The following is a 19,468-nucleotide window of genomic DNA, read 5'->3' as shown; positions in this document are numbered from 1 at the left end:
AGCTGCAGAGCACTAAATTGTAAAAAATAACCTGGTCACTAGGGGATATAAACCTGTGGTCCTTAAGAGGTTAAAGTGGCAACACACAGTACAATAAAATTATCCAAATTCATGACAATTTAATAAAAACGATTGGTTGTACCAAAACATTTTTTTTTTTAATTTGTGTGAGAAATCTGATCACATTTTTCCCTCCATCGGGAGCGGTGGGGTTTTCTGTTTTTTTTTTAATGAAAATTGAATGTTATAGGTATAGGGTATATTTCTTAACCAGTTCTCATCCTGGATACAGTATATTCACGTCGTCTGAAGTGGCTCCTGAAAGCCACATGACGTAAAAATAAGTTACTGCACTTTAATGAGCCCAGCGTGCGTGCTAGCATGCACCTGAGCTCATTAACCTCCATTATCCATCCTACACTAATCAAGGATCCCCTTCCTGGGGTCTGATCCTCCCAATCCCCGCCCGATCCCCTGTACTAAGCCCTCTTCCCCCATGAATCGATCGGGCAGCAGGCAGGATTAGCAGCATGTAAACAACATACCTTACCTCGTTCCAGCACGATCAGCATCCCCTCCGTGCATCACCGCTGCCTGTGTCATTATGCTGAACTGATCGGGTCCCGGCTTGATGACGTCATCAAGCTGGGACTCGATCCGTTCGGCATTAAGACACAGGCAGCGGTGATGCACGGAGGGGAGGCTGATCGCGCTGGAACGAGGTGAGGTATGTTGTTTACATGCTGCTAATCCTGCCTGCTGCCGGATCGCTGCATGGGGGAGTTGTTTGAGAGAGTGTGTGAGTTATGTGTACATTACAGCCCATATAGCTATGGGATTTAAAGGGCACACCTACCATTAATTGTGGGAGGGGGACATAGACGCACACCTGGCTATCTATGTAACAAAGGAGCATACCTGGCTAGCTATGGGGGTGGGGGGAGCAAAGGGGCACTCCTGGCTATCTATGTGGAGGGGGGGAAATAAATCTGCACACCAGGCTGTCCATGGCAGGGTCAAAGGGCATATCAATGTGTTGATACTGGGGGAGGAGCTAATAAGGGGCACATCTGGCTATACTGGGGAAAAAGGGCACACCTGGCTATCCATGTGGGAATAGAGGGATACATCTGGCTATCTGTTGGAGGGGAAGAAGGGAGGGGCATACCTGGATATCAATGGGGGTGGGAGGACAAAGAAGTGAATCTGGCTAATAAAGGGGCACATCTGGGCCTTTTATATGGGGAGGGGCTAATAAAGGGCACATCTGGCTGTTTATACCAGGAGGGGGCGATAAAAGGGCACACTTGGCTATCTATGGGGGGGCAGAGGTAATAAAGTAGCACACCTGGTTATCTATGAGTGAGGGGGTATGGCGAAGGGGAATAAAGGGGCACATCTGGTTAACTACGGGGTGGAAGCTAATAAATGTGTTTAGCTTTTTGAATATGTATGCCATGAGGGTAAATTACTGTTATTTTGTCAAATACGGCTTTTAATTACTGATAAAGTACAATGCGAAAAAATTGAAAAAATACACCTTTATTTACAAATAATATATTGTCGCCATACATTGTACTAGGAACATCATTTGAATGTTGAAATAAACAGGACACATAGGCAAATACAATGCGTGGGTTTTATCTATGGTAACACTGTAACAATCGGTGTAACACAGAGAGGATCTGATTATCGGTGATCTGCAGTATCACCGAGAATGCAGATATATACCCGATTATAGATGATCTGCAGTATCACCGATAATCAGCTATATCTCTAACCTCTGGATACCTGAGTAATATATGAGTGTTTGGTGCAACAGTAATACTTTGAGGAGAGCACCCTTACAGTGGGTGCGAGTCAGTAGGAGGTACTGCTCTGAGAACAGATTCCTTCCACGGCCTGAGGCACCCCAGGGGGCGGAGCCAGGCTGGGAGTGGGAAGGATCAGAGAGTGAGTGACACCAAAGGTGAAGTGTCACTGACAGGTCTGTGAACTATTTCCCAACAGGAGAAATAGTTCTCGAGGTCGGACAGGTCAGGTCGGCAACAGACTGACAGATCAGGTACAGAGACAGGAGACAGATGCGGAATCCTAAGACTAGCCGAGTTTGGTAACAAAGTATCAGAATGACAAAGGTACAGAATCAGAGATCAGAAGAATGGTCAGGAAAGCAGAAGGTCATAACAAATAATCAACAATTCCTAGACTAAGGTGTGAGCTCCGTGGTCATCAACACCTTGGAAACTGGTCTAGATAATCACACAGATGATAACAGAATTTCCTAGACTAAGGTGTGAGTTCCGTGGTCATCAACACCTTGGAAACTGGTCTAATATAACACAGATACTGACAGGGTCTGAGTGCTGCCACGTAGTGATTGCAACGCCAGACACCAGAAGAATGACCAGCACCCAGTATATATACACCAGTACTCACCAGCGCCTCCCCTAAGTGCTGGACCAATGAAAGCTGCTGAATTTGTCAGCTGACCGGCTTGGTCAGCTGACCCCCTTCTGACTGTCATAAAGGCCCTGCCTCTCTGCGCGCGCGCGTCCTTCTGAACCTGTGTGGACTATCAATCCAAGCACACCAGACATGTGTTGTAATGTTTCTGCCGTGTTGGATGCGGAATCCGCCGCAGCGCTGTCTGTGCGTGCGGCGTTTTCTCCGCATTCAGCATTGCTGATAGGAGTAGGCCTATGCGTGCAACCTGCCGCGTCGGACGCGGAATCCGCCGCCCTGTTGTCCGGGCATGCGGCGGTTTCTCCATGCTCCAACTGCGCATCAGCTGCCATGTTGAACGCGGAATCCGCTGCCTTACTCTGAGTACTAGCGGTGGCTTTTCCGCGTTTCCTCACAAACACTTTTTATTTTAAAACTGTAAGGTCTGAAAACTGAAAAATGACGACTTTTTTCATTTTTTTTCTCATTATTCCCTTTACAATGCATACAAATAATTCTTAGCAAAAAGTACCACCCAAAGAAAGCCTAATTGGTGGCCAAAAAAACAAGGTATAGATCATTTATGTGTGATACGTATTGATAAAGTTATTGGCTTATGAATTGGAGGAGTGTGAAATATAGAAAACTGCTCAGGATTTTTAGGGGGAAAACACCAGGGACGCGAAGTGGTTAAAGTGAACCTCCAGACTAAAAATCTATTCAGCAGCACTGAAAAGGCTTGGTGTTTCTTTAACAGTTTCACAGCATCAGAACTTTGTTTGTATTACCCAAGCCTCATTTTCAGCTGCACAGAAGAAAACTGCCCAAGCATTTTTGTTGTTCTCCTTCTGCTGTTTTGGTGCAATTTTTTTTTTTTTTTACATTTTGAATTTGAGATTTGAAGCCTAGCGCATGCAGGTGGGAGGGGTGATCAGGACACAGGACAGTTGGAACTGTGTCTCATGCTCCCTGTCACCTCCTTTCAACCAAAAAGATGACTGCCCCCATGAAAAAGATGGCTGCCCCCATGAAATCACAAACATTTTCCTGTTCTTTTAAAACAGGGTGGGTAAGAGATTATATTACCTATCTATTTTAATTGATATAACTAATGTAACTTAATGACAGTATGTTTGTTTAGGCTAAAGTTCCCCTGTAATCAGAATCAGAATCAATTTATTTTGCCAAGTAAGTTTGCACCTACAAGGAATTTGTCTTGGCAGTTGCTTAACAAGCACAAACAAAAACAATACAAGGACAGACAGTGAGTATATTACAAGTCAAGGACAGTATGTGAGTATAGTGGCAGTAAGCAAGGTGAGAATTGTTCATTTTCAGTTCTGTGCTGATTACTTTCAAGTCCTAGCAGCTCTAGTGGGGTTCTGCATTTAGTATGGCTACCACCTGAGGAAAAAAGCTGTTCCTGTGTCTAGAGGTTTTAGTTCCAATTGACCGGAATCTTACTCCTGAAGGCAAGAGCTGGAAGATGGAGTGAGCAGGGTGAGAGGGGTCAGAGACAATTTTGGTTGCTCTCTTTCTGCACCTGCTAGCGTAAAGATCCTGCAGGGAAGGTAAGCTACAGCCACTTATACTTTCCGCTGTTCGGATGATGCGCTGCAGCCTCCCCTCTTCTAATGCTGAGCAGGAGCCGAACCATTCAGTCATAGATGATGTTATGGTGGATTCGATGATTGCAGTGTAGAACTGCACCATTAGATTTTTAGGTAGGCCAGACTTTCTCACCTGCAGTAGATGGTACATCCTCTGCTGCGCTTTCTTGACAATAGTGGACATATTGTTATCCCATTTTAGGTTGTTTGAGATCGTGGACCCAAGAAACTTGAATGACTCTACCTGGGTAATTATGGGTCCATTTATGGTTAAGGGGAGGTGCTAGGGGCCAGATCTCCTAAAGTCTATTATCATCTCCATGGTTTTGAGAGCATTTAGTTCCAAGTTGTTGTTGCTGCACCAGGAGGAAAGCTGTCCCACTACATGTCTGTATGCAGACCCGTCCCATTTTGTACGAGACTTACTACTGTGTCATCTGCAAATTTCAGAACCTTAACAGATGGATCTGTGGAGATGCAGTCATTGGTGTAAAGTGAGTAGATCAGTGGGGAAAGCACACAGCCCTGACTGTCAGAGAGCTTGATGTGTGTTTCCCAAGTCTAACATGCTGTCTCCTGTCTGTTAAGAAATTGGTTATCAATTTGCAGATGGATTCAGTTATGTGTAGCTGGGATGGTATTATGGTATTAAATGCAGAGCTGAAATCTATGAATAAAATCATGGTGTAGGTTCCTGGGCTGTCTAGTTGTTGTAGTACATGTTAACGTCGTCGTCTGCGGATCTATTAGGCCTGTAGACAAATTGCAGAGAGTCCAGTAGGGGATCTGTGATGGATTTCAGATAAGCCATTATCAGTTTTTCAAATGCTTTCATAACCAATGATGTCAGGGCAACAGGCCTGTAATCGTTTAAGCATGTAGGTTTTGTTTTTTTTGGAATTGGTACAATGATTGAGCTTTTAAAACAGGCAGGGACAATTAAGAGTTCTAGAGATGAAATATGTCTGTGAATACAGGCGCTAATTGATCGGCACAGAGTTTCAGACATTTCGCAGTTACAGAGTCTGATCCAGGTGCCTTATTTCCTTTCTGTCTTTTGAAAAGTTTGTTTACATCTGATTTTCATATTGGTAGAGCATGCACATCTGGGGACAGGTTAGCAGATTGTGTCTGGCCTCCTGTGTTGTGTAGATGCTGAGGCACTGCAGGGGGTGGAGACTTTGGCTGGCTGGAGGAGTGCTCAGTTTGCCTGTTGCAGAGATGCAAAATTTGCAAATTGACTTGGTGTGTTTGGCTTTTGTTGGTAGTGTCAAACCTGCAATAAAATGTATTCAGTTCATTTGCAAGCTTCAGGTTGTGTAGTGATTGTGGAGATTTCTTTCTGTAGTTGGTAATTCCATGTACAGATTTCCATATTGTGGACGAGTCGGCCGTGGAACATTTTTCCTCAAGTTTTTTCGAGTAATCTCGTCAGTAATGGCTCTCTGCAGTTTGTATTTTGCAGCTTTGTAGAGGACTTTGTCGCCTGTATGATATGCCCTTTCTTTATCGAGGCGCAGCTTCCTAAGATGTGATGTAAAGACGCAAGCATTTTTCAATCATTTTGTTTCATTATTGGGGAAAAACGCATGTGTGGCACATTAGTCAAATTTTACAAATGATACAATCAACCAATCAACCAGAAAAACTAATTGTAAATAGTGATGTTGCGAACCTCCGAAGTTCGCGAACCGCAATAGACTTCAATGGGGAGGCGAACTTTGAAAAATAGAAAAAGTTATGCTGGCCACAAAAGTGATGGAAAACATGTTTCAAGGGGTCTAACACCTGGAGGGGGGCATGGTGGAGTGGGATACATGCCCAAAGTCCCGGGGAAAATCTGGATTTGACGCAAAGCAGCGTTTTAAGGGCAGAAATCACATTGAATGCTAAATTGCAGGCCTAAAGTGCTTTAAAACATCTTGCATGTGTATACATCAATCAGGGAGTGTAATTAGAGTACTGCTTCACACTGACACACCAAACTCACTGTGTAACGCACCGCAAACAGCTGTTTGCGTAGTCACGGCCGTGCTGGACTGGTGCGCAACATGGCCAGAGTGCAGGCCATGGCAGTTTTCCAGCCCATATGGTCGCCAGGCTGTGGTAGCTCAATGATAGAACAACAGTGACTGTCCAGCTGATCAAATTTGGTCTGTCCAAAATGAAGCAACGACCTTATTATCTTCTTGTAAGTAGGTAGGCATAGGTAGGAGTCCCAGTATAGGTAGTTATGCATAGGTAGGTGCCTCACTAGTTAGCTAGGCATAGGTAGGAGTCCCAGTATAGGTAGGTAGGCATAGGTAGGTCCCCTAGTATAGGTAGGTAGGTAGGTGTCCCCATATAGGTAAGTAGGTGCCCCAGTAGTTAGGTAGGCATAGGTAGGTGTCCCAGTATAGATAGTTAGGCAGGGCCTGGCTGGCACAGTAATAACAATTACCAAGGTCCAGCTGCAAGAGCTAGGGCTGTATAATGTCAGTGTCAAGATGAACTAGAAGAGTAAAGGAGTCGGCACTAGTAGCTGACGGCAACCTAATTGGGGGTAGGTGGATGGTTCAATGTGCCCTCGGATAGGCCAAATACATCAGATCAAATACAGGAGAAAAGTAGAATCCGGGCACCATGAGCTGCAGTTACCACACTTTATTACATCCCCATCACAGACAGATACAGATGTATAGGGCTGGTCTGACAGCCGTTTCACAAGCAGGCTTGCTTGCTTCCTCAGAGAGTGGGGATGTAATAAAGTGTGGTAACTGCAGCTCATGGTGCCCGGATTCTACTTTTCTCCTGTATTTGATCTAATGTCAGTGTCAGTGAGCAACACACACAAAAAAAACACATCAGGAAAACATTAGCTCTCAAAAGAGCTGTTGAGGGGTGCTATTTTAGCAATAACAATCAGCCAGGAGCAAGCCAAGAGCCTAACTAATCTTTCCCTAGGAGAAAAAATCTGCAACAGCTCTCCCTAGTCTGTCTATTTGCAGCAGGCACACGAGTGAGTGTCATGGCCAGCGAGCCTGCCTTATATAAGGGGGGGGGGGGGCTCCAGGGCTTAGTGTAGCCTGAATGGCTACAAAGTGCCTGCTGACTGGGATGCAGAGGGTCAAAGTTGACCCTCATAGTGCATTATGGGGCGAATTGAACTTCCGCAAAAGTTCGCCTGGTCCAGGCGAACGCGAACCACCAAAGTTCACCTGGAACCGTTTGCTACATCTCTAATTGTAATTCTTGAATTGAAAATTAATTGTAAATAATACAATTGTATGGTGTGTGGCCACCTTTGAGGTTAGTTTTATTCTTGTGAGCTGCAATTGTCCTGTGGTAACACACTGTATAGTTTGTGACGGGCTTGCTGCGATTTTGCTACTTCAGTTGCACCGCATGGAATTTGTGTGTAAGCCTCCATAGACTTGCATAGCCTTCGTAGCGTGCTGCGTATCAGAATCAGAATCAGAATCAGAATCTTTATTTCGCCAAGCACGACTGGGTCGTGCCCGGAATTGGGCTTGGCACGTACAGGGTACTGATACACAATATGGTTACAGATACAGGACAGAACATGCAGTAGGAACAGAACTTACAGAATACAGAACATTATATAACCTTTATGCAGAGGGAGACAATGTGGCATAAGTTACAATACAAAAAAACAACCGAATGGTATGCTTGAGCTGGAGCGCCGTCTATGTGCAGAGTGCTACAGTGCGTCATGGTATTGTAGGGTGGGGATGGGCATTCTGATGGAGAGAGTTCAGGAGGTTGACAGCCGAGGGAAAGAAGCTGTTCTTGTGTCTTGTGGTCCTGGTGTAGATGGATCGGAACCGAAGCTTCCGGCTCGAGGGGAGCTGATTAAAGAAGCGGTAGCCTGGGTGCGAGGGGTCGTTTGCGATCTTTAATGCTCTGGTGTTCAGCCTGGAGTGGTAGAGGAGGTCCAGAGTGGGAAGTGATCTCCCGATGATGCTCTCCGCAGATCTGATGACCCTCTGCAGTTTGAGCCTGTCGCTGGCGGAGGAGCTGGCGTACCAGACCAGGATGGACGAGCATAGGACGGATTCGATTGTGGCTGAGTAGAAGTTTGTCAGAAGTTTTTGGGCCACACCGAACTTTTTCAGTTGCCGGAGAAAGAAAAGTCTCTGTTGGGCTTTCCTTTGTGTTGAGGCAGTGTTGGCGTTCCACCTCAGGTTGTTGGAGATAGTTGTGCCCAGTAGGCGGACACTGGGGACGCTTTCTACTTCCTTGCCGTCAATGTAGATTGGAGGTGGGGTAGAGGCGCGCCTCCTGAAATCAACGATCATCTCCACCGTTTTCGCTATGTTTAGGACCAAACCGTTCTCTCTGCACCAGCGGCATATGTTATCGACCTGGTGGCGGTACGCCTTCTCATCGTTTTTGGTGATGAGACCTACAATGGTCGTGTCGTCGGCAAATTTGATTACTTTTACTGAGTCTGACGTGGACTTGCAATTGTTCGTATACAGAGAGAACAAAAACGGCGACAGGACGCAGCCTTGTGGGGCCCCTGTGTTTGTGATTCTGGGTTGTGAGGAGATGGTGCCTAACCTGACGACCTGGGACCTGTTGGTGAGAAAGTCCGTGATCCACAGGCGTAGGGTGGGGTGGACTCCTAGCGCAGCGAGATGTAGAAGTATATTGTAGAAGTAGCCTAAACAAGTATTCCATGACAATATCACATTTCCTACAAAAATGAACTGTTGGAACTTTACATAATATGAGTAACACTGAGTTACTCAAATTACCTTACTCATATTACAGTCTTTCTTATATTGTGCCAGGTATCGCTACACTGGGGAATGCATATGCTACAAGGAACCCAGAGGAGGAGGCTGTTGTCAGTATCTAAATTTAGATATAGTTTTTTGCTTTAGCAAAATTAAACTGGATATAGTTGGTATGTTTCCCATATTTAAGCCCTTAGACTAAAAATAAGATTATGAGACCCCAGAAAAGGTAAGTTTGTCATATTTACAACAACAACACATACAATTACTTATAACAGGATTCCTCACTCCTTTCTCACTGCTTCATAGGAACAGATGTGTCACTTTACTATAGTAGAGCCAGGCATCTGTACAGTGCACGGCCTTCAAACTATTGACCAAGGGGTTGTGTCCTAATCCATCCTGGAACACTGATTAAAAGTGTTAACTCACCCTTAAAACAACACCGCAGGAGACTTTGAAAGTCTTTGGAAGCCCAAGTGCTCCCAAAGACGGGCAGCTGTGTTGCGCCTGCACGGGCGCGCTCTCTTGCACACTGCACAGTATGTAATGGTAACGTCTGTCTGTCTTTGGGGGCACTCAGGCTTCCAAAGACTTCCAAAGCCTCCCGTGGAAGGTGATTTAAACGAGGGTGACAATGCTGGAATGATTGTGAGAGGATCGCCTTCAGATTTGCCTTCAGATTTGCTTTAAGCTTTGTAACCGCAAAACATGGTTCTTAGCTGAGATGGTAGTTTGGGGTCACCTCTGCCCAAAAATGTAGCATGTGTACGGATGACCCAGATCCTCTTCAGTGTCTCGGGAGCAATTAGCCTGGTGGATGGTATAAGCCGAGTGCAGGCCGAGGGCATTTTTCTTCTCGTACCTTACCTGTTCTATGCCACACCATCATGCACTACACTCTTCCCCCTGCATAGCAATATAATGCATCACTAACCTAGTGATGTATGGGCAGATCGACCAAGAGACAAATCTCTCTCTGATCAAATCTGATCGGAAAGAGATCTGTTGTACCTGCCTGCCCATACACCACAGACTGATTCCCAATTCAGACCGATTCAGCATGAAATCTATCAGGAATAGGCCTAGCAATGCTGCCTTTGCCTGCTCACCTTCCAAATATAAATGTTACCCCTGGTGCCCTGGGCATGATGTCCAATTTTATAATTTAAAGAGTGATGTCTCTAAGTCAGGGGTAGCCAAAGTTTTTGAACCAAGGGCCATGCCACCAGACTTGAGATAGCTAGGGGGCTGAACTATCAAATTTAAAGACATTTTTTTTCTGATTGCCCCTCTGCAACATTTCTGGCACAGAGGCCTGACGCTGGAACACTGGTGATTCAACCAACAAGGGTGATGAGGAAGTGCTTGCCCACGAGGTCTGCAGTCCTCTACCAGCCTGGCATGCAGAGGACTTTGAAGTAGAATGGGACTGAGGAGCAGGTTGGATAGGGACAGGACTCGGACGACTAGGAAAAAAAGAGGAGGGGCCTGTTGGTGCTGCTTTTACTCCACCCATCTTATTGTAATTTTTTACAACTTCAAACTCCCATTTGTGGTTGTTGCGCAAATGGCTTTGCAGCCCTGAAGTGCCGTACCGGGTGCCCGATTTGCCTCTGCTCACCGATTTACGACACGCACAACAGACTGCCCTGGATTCATCCTCTTCCACATCAATAAAATACTTCGATGCAGGGGACATGCGTGCACGTCCAGCAGTGGTGCGTCCTGTTCTAGCACCTTGATGCTCGGCATTGAACTGGTGGCGGGTACTGACAGACGGGGAAGCAGGCTGCTGGCCAACCGTCTGCTCTGTTTGTACAGGCCGCTCACACCTGCTACTGCCTAAACGAACAGGTGGAAAATACGTTTTATCACCCACCTCATCATCATCATAATCCAAAATATCATCCAGTGCAATAAGTGAGTTTTCTGGACCCTCCACCTGGCCACCAAACACCTCTGTAGTTAAGTGGTGTTGGTGATGACGATGTTGACTGGTGACACTGGATGAAGAAAACACAGTGGACATTTCTGTCACCACAGAACCCACCACTTCTTGGGAGCTTGGTCCCATGGTCTCCTCCAATGCCTCATGCCAAACATTCTGCACATCTCTCTCAGTCTCAGTGATGGTGTGCTGTACTTCTGGAGCGGAGTACTGGGTGGGAGGAAACAAGCTCATCATCGTCAACAGAAGCAGCTGCGATCGGGTTCTGGTCATGAGGAACCTGGCGGCCACTGCTGGCGCTGCTGCAACTAGCTTCAAGGTCCTCCAACTGGGTAGAGGGTTCTTCTGAATCCTGATCTAAACAATCCACAACTGTCATCGCCTCCTGCTCTGACAGAATTTACCTGCGTGCTAAGCCTGCTGCGAACACAGGGAAGACATTTCTGACCAGGGGGAACACTTCCTGCTGCTTCTGCCACCCTCACCCTGATCACATACTTGATGTGAACGTCCATGACTCCATGTCCTTGCAGGAGTGGCAGGAATTTTCTGCTGCCCTCGCTCCATTTTTTGGGGGACACAAACTTTATTGGGGAAGGAGTACGTACGTATGAGCAGAACAGATCACAAAATAAGGGGGTGAAATAAAGAAAATAAATCCAAAACCCAAAAAATAAAGAAAACAAAAACAAAATCATAAAAACAAAAAAAATTCACTACACTCACTCAACTAATCAATCACTAATCAAACAAATCACTAATCAAACAGCTAACTACTCACTCTCACTCTGTCAAACACTAAGCCTGCGGCCTGGCTGGCTCTGCAGCAAGCAACTACTAACACACTACACTGCAATCTCTCTCTACTAATATAGCTGGCACTCTAACTCTCTCTCTCACAGTCAGAGTCTTTAAAAAGACTTTTGATTTATATACAGTCTTGAAAAAGACTTTTGTATTATGTTAAAACAACTATGGGTCTGTGTCTGTCTCTCCTCTCTCTCCACACTAGACTGAAACTCACAAGCTTTCTGGCTGCACGTCGTCCCTTTTATATACAAAATGGGTGGGATAGCTGCTGATAGGTAACTAGGGAGCTGGTTGCTAAGGTAGGATTGGTTGGTTCTCATTAAGACTCTTATTGGTGCAGAAATTCCGTTTTTCAGGCAGAAATACACTTAGAAGGATCTTTCTTGTGATTGGCGAACGTAAATTTGCATTCCGGCGGAATTCCACTTTTTTCCGCGGAATTCCGCATTACTGCTTTAGCAATTCCGTTCCGACCGGGGGAATCGGAATTCACCCAATTCCGGACGGAATCGCGGAAATTCGAATTCCGCGGAATCCAGTGAACATCCCTAAGGCCTACCTCTTAATGGCTGCATTGCTGTTGTTCCCAATCACTTCCATTATGTTTTAATGTCACTAAAAGTTGATTGTAGAATATTAAGTAGTGAAGGAACTTCATGAATGGATTTGTGGCATCCTATCACATTATCATGCGCAATTCACTGACCTCCTGAGAGTGGCCCATTCTATCACACCTGCTTGTAGACGTATTCTGCATGCCTCGGTGCTTAATTTTATACCCCTGTGGCCATGGAAGTGGTGGGAACACCTTATTTCAATGATTTGATAGGGTGTCTCAATATTTTTTTCAATATTGTGCATAACACCCTCAATTCACAATATCTATTTTTCATCTTATTGTACTTCCTTGCTGTTATCACTATATGATATGTATTACAGGTACATTTATAGCGTTCTTATTATTTTTGTTAGGTTGAACGTTATTTTGCGTTGACTCCTAACACTCAGTGGGGTAGATTCACAAAACTGATGTCAGCAGAAGTCTTACCAAATAATGAGTAGAGCATAATGCATTGCTTGTAATGTTTTGCGCTACGCTCTACACATCGCACGGTAAGACTTAAAGGAATATTTAAGTCTAAAATAAAATGCTTTTAACTTACATGGGGCTTCTTGCAGCCCCCTGGAGTCGCTCGATCAGGGTCCACACGGCTCGAAGCTGTGCATGCGCAGTAGCGGGTGACTGATGGTGTTGAGCTAGCTTTGCGGGGGTTGCCGCTGCTGGCTGGAGGGCATCAGGAGGACGTCGTGGGCACAGGTCAACTCCAGGGGGCTTCAAAAAGACTCAGGTAAGTTAAAATCATTTTTTTAGACTTAAATATTCCTTTAACGTGCGTTATTCTGCTTAACGCTTTTTCGTGAATCTACCCCAATGTTTCTCATGTTTCACTAGCATAATAAAAGTACTTAAAGAGACTCTGTAACAAAATTTTGTGCCTTATTTCTTCTATCCTATAAGTTCCTATACCTGTTCTAATGTGGTCTGTATTACTTCAGCCTTTTCTAGTTGCACTGTCTCTGTAATATATCTAATCTTTTTTTCTTTGTCAAGCTTTGTCAACCTAGAGAGGAATGGACTGCCTCTGTTGTAATGAATACAAGTTATGCACGCCCCCTGCAGGCTCTGTGTGCTTTGTTTACTCCTCACAGACTGCTCTCAGTTTCAGCTTGCCTGTGTGATGCAGTTTGTGAGGCTGAGGGGGGAGAGAGCTGCCTGTCACATGCTGAGAAACTATAAGAATCCCAGACTGGAACGCAGATAATTCACTATGTAATGAAAACTTGTAGTATACTGTAACATGATATATATATATATATATATATATATATATATATATATATATATATATATATATATGTATGTATACATATATATACACTGTATATATACATATACATTATATATATATATATATATATATATATATATATATATATATATATATATATATATTATGTATATATATATACACACTCACATTCACAAACATCACTTCCTGGTTATCGGCCATGTTTTTTGTTTATGAACACTGCCTAAAACTGGCGATTAAAAGCCAGGATCGTGGCAGAAATGGCAAAGCGGGATCCAGGAGATCACAGTGACTCGATTGGTATGTTTTTTATTGTAAAAATTGGACATTACAGATTGTCTTTAAAAGTACTAGTTGATATTTTTCATGTTCCTGGCTTTTCCAGTAAGTAGTACTTCCTCTTATGATGTCAGTCCATTACAGTGCAAGCCACCTATAGTTCCTGCCAGAGAAACTATCATGTTTGTTTGCATGCCACCAGCTCTGTAACTTAGTGACATTTCATCAATCACACGTTCACACAAGACATACCCACAGTAAGAAAACATGAAAAAAACATGATCAGAAAACAAGTGCTAGTGTTAAAAAATACACTAGCAATACTTTAGGATAGTCTGCCTAGTTTTATGTTATTCCTCATAAAAGAAGATAAAGCATTCTAGGGAAGGGTGTTGTACTTGTCTTTATGTAGGGAGGGAGGTGGCCTAGCCTCACACTAAAAATAGCAAATGTTTGCTGTGGACATGAAACTCTTCTGGCCATAATACAGCACTGAGGATTTGCAAAGGATATTGAGGGGAGCAGCCTGAAAGACTCCTATATTATTCATTCACTAATGAATTTTATTATTTAATAAAACACGTGTGAAAAGTAAAGGTGTTCACTGAAAACCCCCAATTATTTATTCCATTCACACTGGAATGTTTTGTCAGCGTTTTGTTGATCACCACCGGCTGTCAGCAAAGTTTTATAACAAAGCAAAGTGTTATGACAATGTATTTCAATGAATCTAATCAAACTGGAGCATTGTGGTTTGGATAAAATTGCAAACACACTGCATGTAGCATTTTTGGAGCACAGCAAAATTGCAGTTGCTAGGCAATTGTGATTGTGTTTTGCAATTGTGAACTGGCCCTCTGAGATAAGTTCTTATTATTTATTTATTTATGTATTTGTTTATTTATTTTGAAGTATACCTTCTTGGTTAAAAAAATAAAAACAGTGAGAACTTTCTGTCTTTCTTTGCATCCTCTATAGTTTAGTATAGAGCAGAGGTCCCAAATCTTTGTCGGTCAAGGGCCAGGTCAACATACTGATAGGGGGTCCGAACATGTACATACAATTGTGTTAAAAGACATTACATTAAATCTAAGGGCCATGTGCAATTCACTTTTTTTACCTGAGTTTTCTCCTAGGAGATAATGCTTCATCTTAAGTTTAAAATATCTTTCCAGAACTTTTCTTGCTTGCTGGTTGCTTAAAATGCATTTTATTGACAAGTTTAAAATTTTCACCTAGGAGAAAACTCAGGTGAAAAACTGAATTGCATATAGCCCTAGGTATTGATTCCCCCAATCATGCCTGGAGGAGACCTCCCAGCAGCAGCCTTTCAGTCATGCGGCGCCCAAAGAATGTCTTTGTGCAGCAGACAGTGAAGCATACCCAGGTGACAACCTGCCGTCCAGTTGGACAGCTGTGTCACCTGATGCAGAATTGGATTGGAAGCCAGCAAATTACTGCTTGCTGGCTTTGACGGTATGTGGATGGGTGGTGCCAACACTCCTGTTCTATATGCGGGCCACTGATACTGAAAGGTGCAGTGGGCCACATCTAAGTTATACATTTTTGTGTTTGGGGCCAGTGAAAAGCTTCGTGGGGCTGCATTCGGCCTGCGGACTGTAGTTTGAGGACCACTGGTATAGAGTAATGAATTCATTCCTAGCTCAATTCCATAAATAAAATATCTTAGTTTTGGATAGCTTAGAACGAGGTTACAATAACATTTAGGGCCGCTTCACAAGATCACCTGGACAATGATAAACGACGGTCATGGCACTTGTTGCTTAAGCGCTGTCCATTTAAATGAATGGATAATGCTAGTACCGTCATTTACCATCGCTTACTGTAATTTGCGGAAACGTTACATTTAGATACTGATTTTTCCTTTCGTCTGCCTGGCCCTTAGGCAATCCTGAAAGCCGTGCTTGATGTCCCACTGTGGTGGGTCAAATATGCAGTGGACGTTATGAATGTTGGTAACTGCTGTCAAAAACTGCTACCTGCTTTTCTGATTGCTCGTCTGAACCAGGCCTTAGTATTTATTGCTGTCTGTGACCACAGCCGGGAAAATTTTATTCACTTTCACTCTTGATAGGAAGTAGGTGAGTCTTTCTAATGGGAACAGATAACACCCTACAAAATAAAAAAAGGCTCAGAAGCTTTGAATTGACAGTAGATTACCCTAACAGGGACGTCAACAGTAATAAAACCCTACAAGTTGTACTTATCCCAACCACAAAATTCCAATCCGAAAATAACAAAAAAATAAGCTTTATTGAGACAAATAAAAATGCAAGTAGAGAGGCGGAGTCCCAAAAAGGAGCCAGCCACTTAGTAGCCACCTTTTATTGCTTATAAAGGTCTGAATGGACAAAGGTGAAAAAAAGGTGAAATTAGTTTTCTGAAAATGTAACAATAGAAGTATAACAATCATCAGTCTCACTCAGAACAGTCAAGAAGTTTAAATCCACAGATGAACTTTAGTAGTTCTCCTAATGTTTGGAACAAACTACTTGCCAAGTTCCTTAAAAGCTGTTTGCAAGTGTTCCTAGAAGAACTGATGCTGTAAAGGGCAAAGTGTGTCCACACAGAATATTAATCTGCCTTTAAAATGTCTATTTTAGGTTGTAAATTGATAAGTAAAAATTATTGCTATTGTTTTTTTGCAATTACTATGACTTTTTTTTTTTTTTACCAATGGTTACTATTTTAAAACAGTACTTTACATAGATAGACAGAGAAACATATTAACCGAATTATTAAACAGCACATTTGAGAAAATATCAACAAAGAATGTAAAAAGCATAATGCAAATGTAAATAGTAAAATCTGTAAAGGTGGCCACACATGATAAAATAAAATAATCCAATTTTATGGCAATAATAAAAATAAAAAAAAGAATGAGAGTGATGTATTTTCCTAATAATTTTTTATAAAAATTGAATGGTGCATAATAGATTGTAAATTTCTTGATTTATTGACCCAAGGAATTTTTTTCAGGGTTTGTAATCTTTTTTTCTTTTTCATAATTGGGGAAAAATTAAACATGTGTGTGATACATTGGTCAGATTTTTTTAAACGTTACAATCAATCAGAAAACTTGATTGCATTTCTTGAATTGAAAAGAATTTTAAAAGTTGGATGGTGTGTGGCCACCTTAATAGTAACAGATTATTATGACCATAGTCTGTGACAACATTAGGACAAGTGTAATGCTGATTAATGACAGACGTCACGTGATCCAGAAACATAGCCATCTAGATGAACAGAAGCGTGGAAACAATTTGTTTACACACAAAAGAAAACATAATCCTTTTTTACACAAGTTTTTTTGAAAGGAGTCATAAGTATCTCTTTACAATTTACCTGAAACTAGTCTAGTACAAATGTACATGCTATAGTTTTAAGAGGTTCACTAACCTTTTAAATTCTGATTTCCCGTGATCACCAGAACATCATATTCCTGAGAACACTATTTCTCCGAATTCAAACCAACACGGTACCGTTCTCCGACAACACTTCTCAAAAAAGCTTCTTTCTTTATGTGTGTTACTAAATTCAAGCGAAGGAGAGACGTTGCCATATGCTATAGAATATTACCTTCACTCAATGGCGACAGAGCTGCCTACCATCAGATCGATTTACTAAACAAACTAAAAACGTGGGTGGGGATGTTAAACAGTAACTACTGTAGTAAACCACAGGTAAAAATGAAAGCTACTTGTTTCACACACACTCTGTTTTACTGAAGGCTTCTTTATAGATCACTAAAATAAAATACAGGGTGGTGGAGGAAAGTTAGATATTTTTCGCCTTACTCAGAAGAAAAGATTTAAATTGATGATTGTCATGAGATAAATGCAGTGTTTCATTTATGTAAGAAAGTAGTATACCTTTTGTAAATGTCCAAGATATTTAAACTGCACATGAAATAAAAGGTAGAAGCTAAAGCTAGTAAACAAACTAGGACACACAGTATTTATTTATTGTTTGTTTAAAAAAAGACAAGTGGGACACAATACAATTTTTTCCAATTGTAGTATTATAATTGATCTTTCTGATTGACTAATGTACCACAGGTGTGTTCAATTTCACCCAATTGTGAAAAAAATAATTAAAAAAAATATATAAATTAAGAAATTTACGATCTATCCTACACCATTCAATTTTTTTCAATTGATCAGAATTTCCCATCTCGACCAATCATAAAATATTGAAAAGGAAACTTAAAAATTTTATTGTTTCTCAATAAAAATAAAAATCACTCTGTAGAAGAATTGATATATATATATATATATATATACTAAACCTACTAAACCTGGTGTGTCCATGTTGCAGGAGGATCTTGTAGATGTTCTTCCCCAATCATTGTCCTCCTGTGTCCTCATGTGTCTTCCTGTGTCCCCCTCTGTGCACCCCCCCCCGTGTCCTCCTGTTTGACCCATTGTGTCCTCCTTTGTCCCCTCTGTGTCCCCTTTTGTTCCCCTGTGTCCTCCTGTATGCCCCCCTGTGTCCCTTCCTGTTTCCCTGTGTCCTCCTGTGTGTGCCCTTTTGTTCCTTTGTGGCATACTTCTGTGTCCCCTCCTGTCCCCTGTGGGTTCCTGTGTGTCCCCTCCAGTCCCCCTGTGTTGTCCTGTGTGTCCCCATGTGACCTCTTCTTTTCCCCTTTGGTATCCTCACACCCCCTTATGTCCCCTTCGGTCCCCCTGTTTGGTCCTCTGGCCTCCGCATGTCTCCTCCACTCCCTTGTGTAAAATCAATTAGCGGCAGTGCATCACATCTCACCAGCGATTCCAGATCAGCAAACTCCTCTCCCTTGCAGCTTCCCTTAGTGATAGCTTCTGCTGATCGAGTGAACAGCAGGAGCCACCACTAGAGGGAGCTGCGCGAGAAAGGAAAGTTCTGCTGGTCGCCACTGTAATCGCTGGTGAGGTGAGCCGCACTGCCGCTAATTGATTTTACACGAGGAGTGGAGGAGACCAGAAGGGGGCTGAAGGACCACACAGGGGGACAAGGCAGGAAGTCTCCGACGTTGTGGCGGGTTGGCAGTTCATATTGGAAGGAGATCGTAGTTTGTGGACTCCCTGCCTTTGGAATATAAGATGCAAGGACTTTTTCTCCCCATTTTCTTGTGAGAAAAAGTGCATCTTATATTCCAAAAAATATGCTTTATACAGTGGGATGCAAAAGTTTGGGCAATTCGTCATGATTTTTTTTAATCGTCATGATTTTCCTGTATAAATTGTTGGTTGTTATGATAAAAAATGTCAGTTAAATATATCATATAGGAGACACACACAGTGATATTTGAGAAGTCAAAATAGGTGTATTGCATGTACATAAAGTGCACAATAATTGTTTAAATAAAATTAGGCAGGTGCATACATTTGGGCACTGTTGTCATTTTATTGATTCCAAAAGCTTTAGAGCTAATTATTGGAACTCAAATTGGCTTGGTACGCTCAGTGACCCCTGACCTACATACACAGGTCAATCCAATTATAAGAAAGAGTATTTAAGGGGGTCAATTGTAAGTTTCCCTCCTCTTTCAAATTTATCTGAAGAGTAGCATTATGGGGGTCTCAAAACTACTCTCAAATGACCTGAAGACAAAGATTGTTCACCATCATGGTTTAGGGGAAGGATACAGAAAGTTGTCTCGGAGATTTCAGCTGTCTGTTTTCACAGTTAAGAGCATATTGAGGAAATAGAAGACCACAGGCTCAGTTCAAGTTAAGACTCGAAGTGGCAGACCAAGAA

At 42.7% G+C, this 19,468-nt stretch overlaps 1 protein-coding gene across 1 annotated transcript in view; it reads right to left on the bottom strand.

Moving 5' to 3' along the window:
• HNF4G (hepatocyte nuclear factor 4 gamma) overlaps positions 1-17,336 on the bottom strand; it is a 166,562-nt gene extending 149,226 nt beyond the window's left edge. Inside the window, exon 1 of the mRNA XM_068234834.1 lies at positions 17,129-17,336. The gene's annotated coding sequence lies outside the window, so the exon portion shown is untranslated. The remainder of the gene's footprint in view (positions 1-17,128) is intronic.
• Positions 17,337-19,468: the final 2,132 nt, after the last annotated feature.

The sequence above is a fragment of the Hyperolius riggenbachi genome, chromosome 5 (genome assembly GCF_040937935.1).
Source record: "Hyperolius riggenbachi isolate aHypRig1 chromosome 5, aHypRig1.pri, whole genome shotgun sequence".
Taxonomy (NCBI): Eukaryota; Metazoa; Chordata; class Amphibia; order Anura; family Hyperoliidae; genus Hyperolius; species Hyperolius riggenbachi.
The sequence above is the reverse complement of the archived record's forward strand: the minus strand, read 5'-3'. Positions and strand labels throughout refer to the sequence as shown.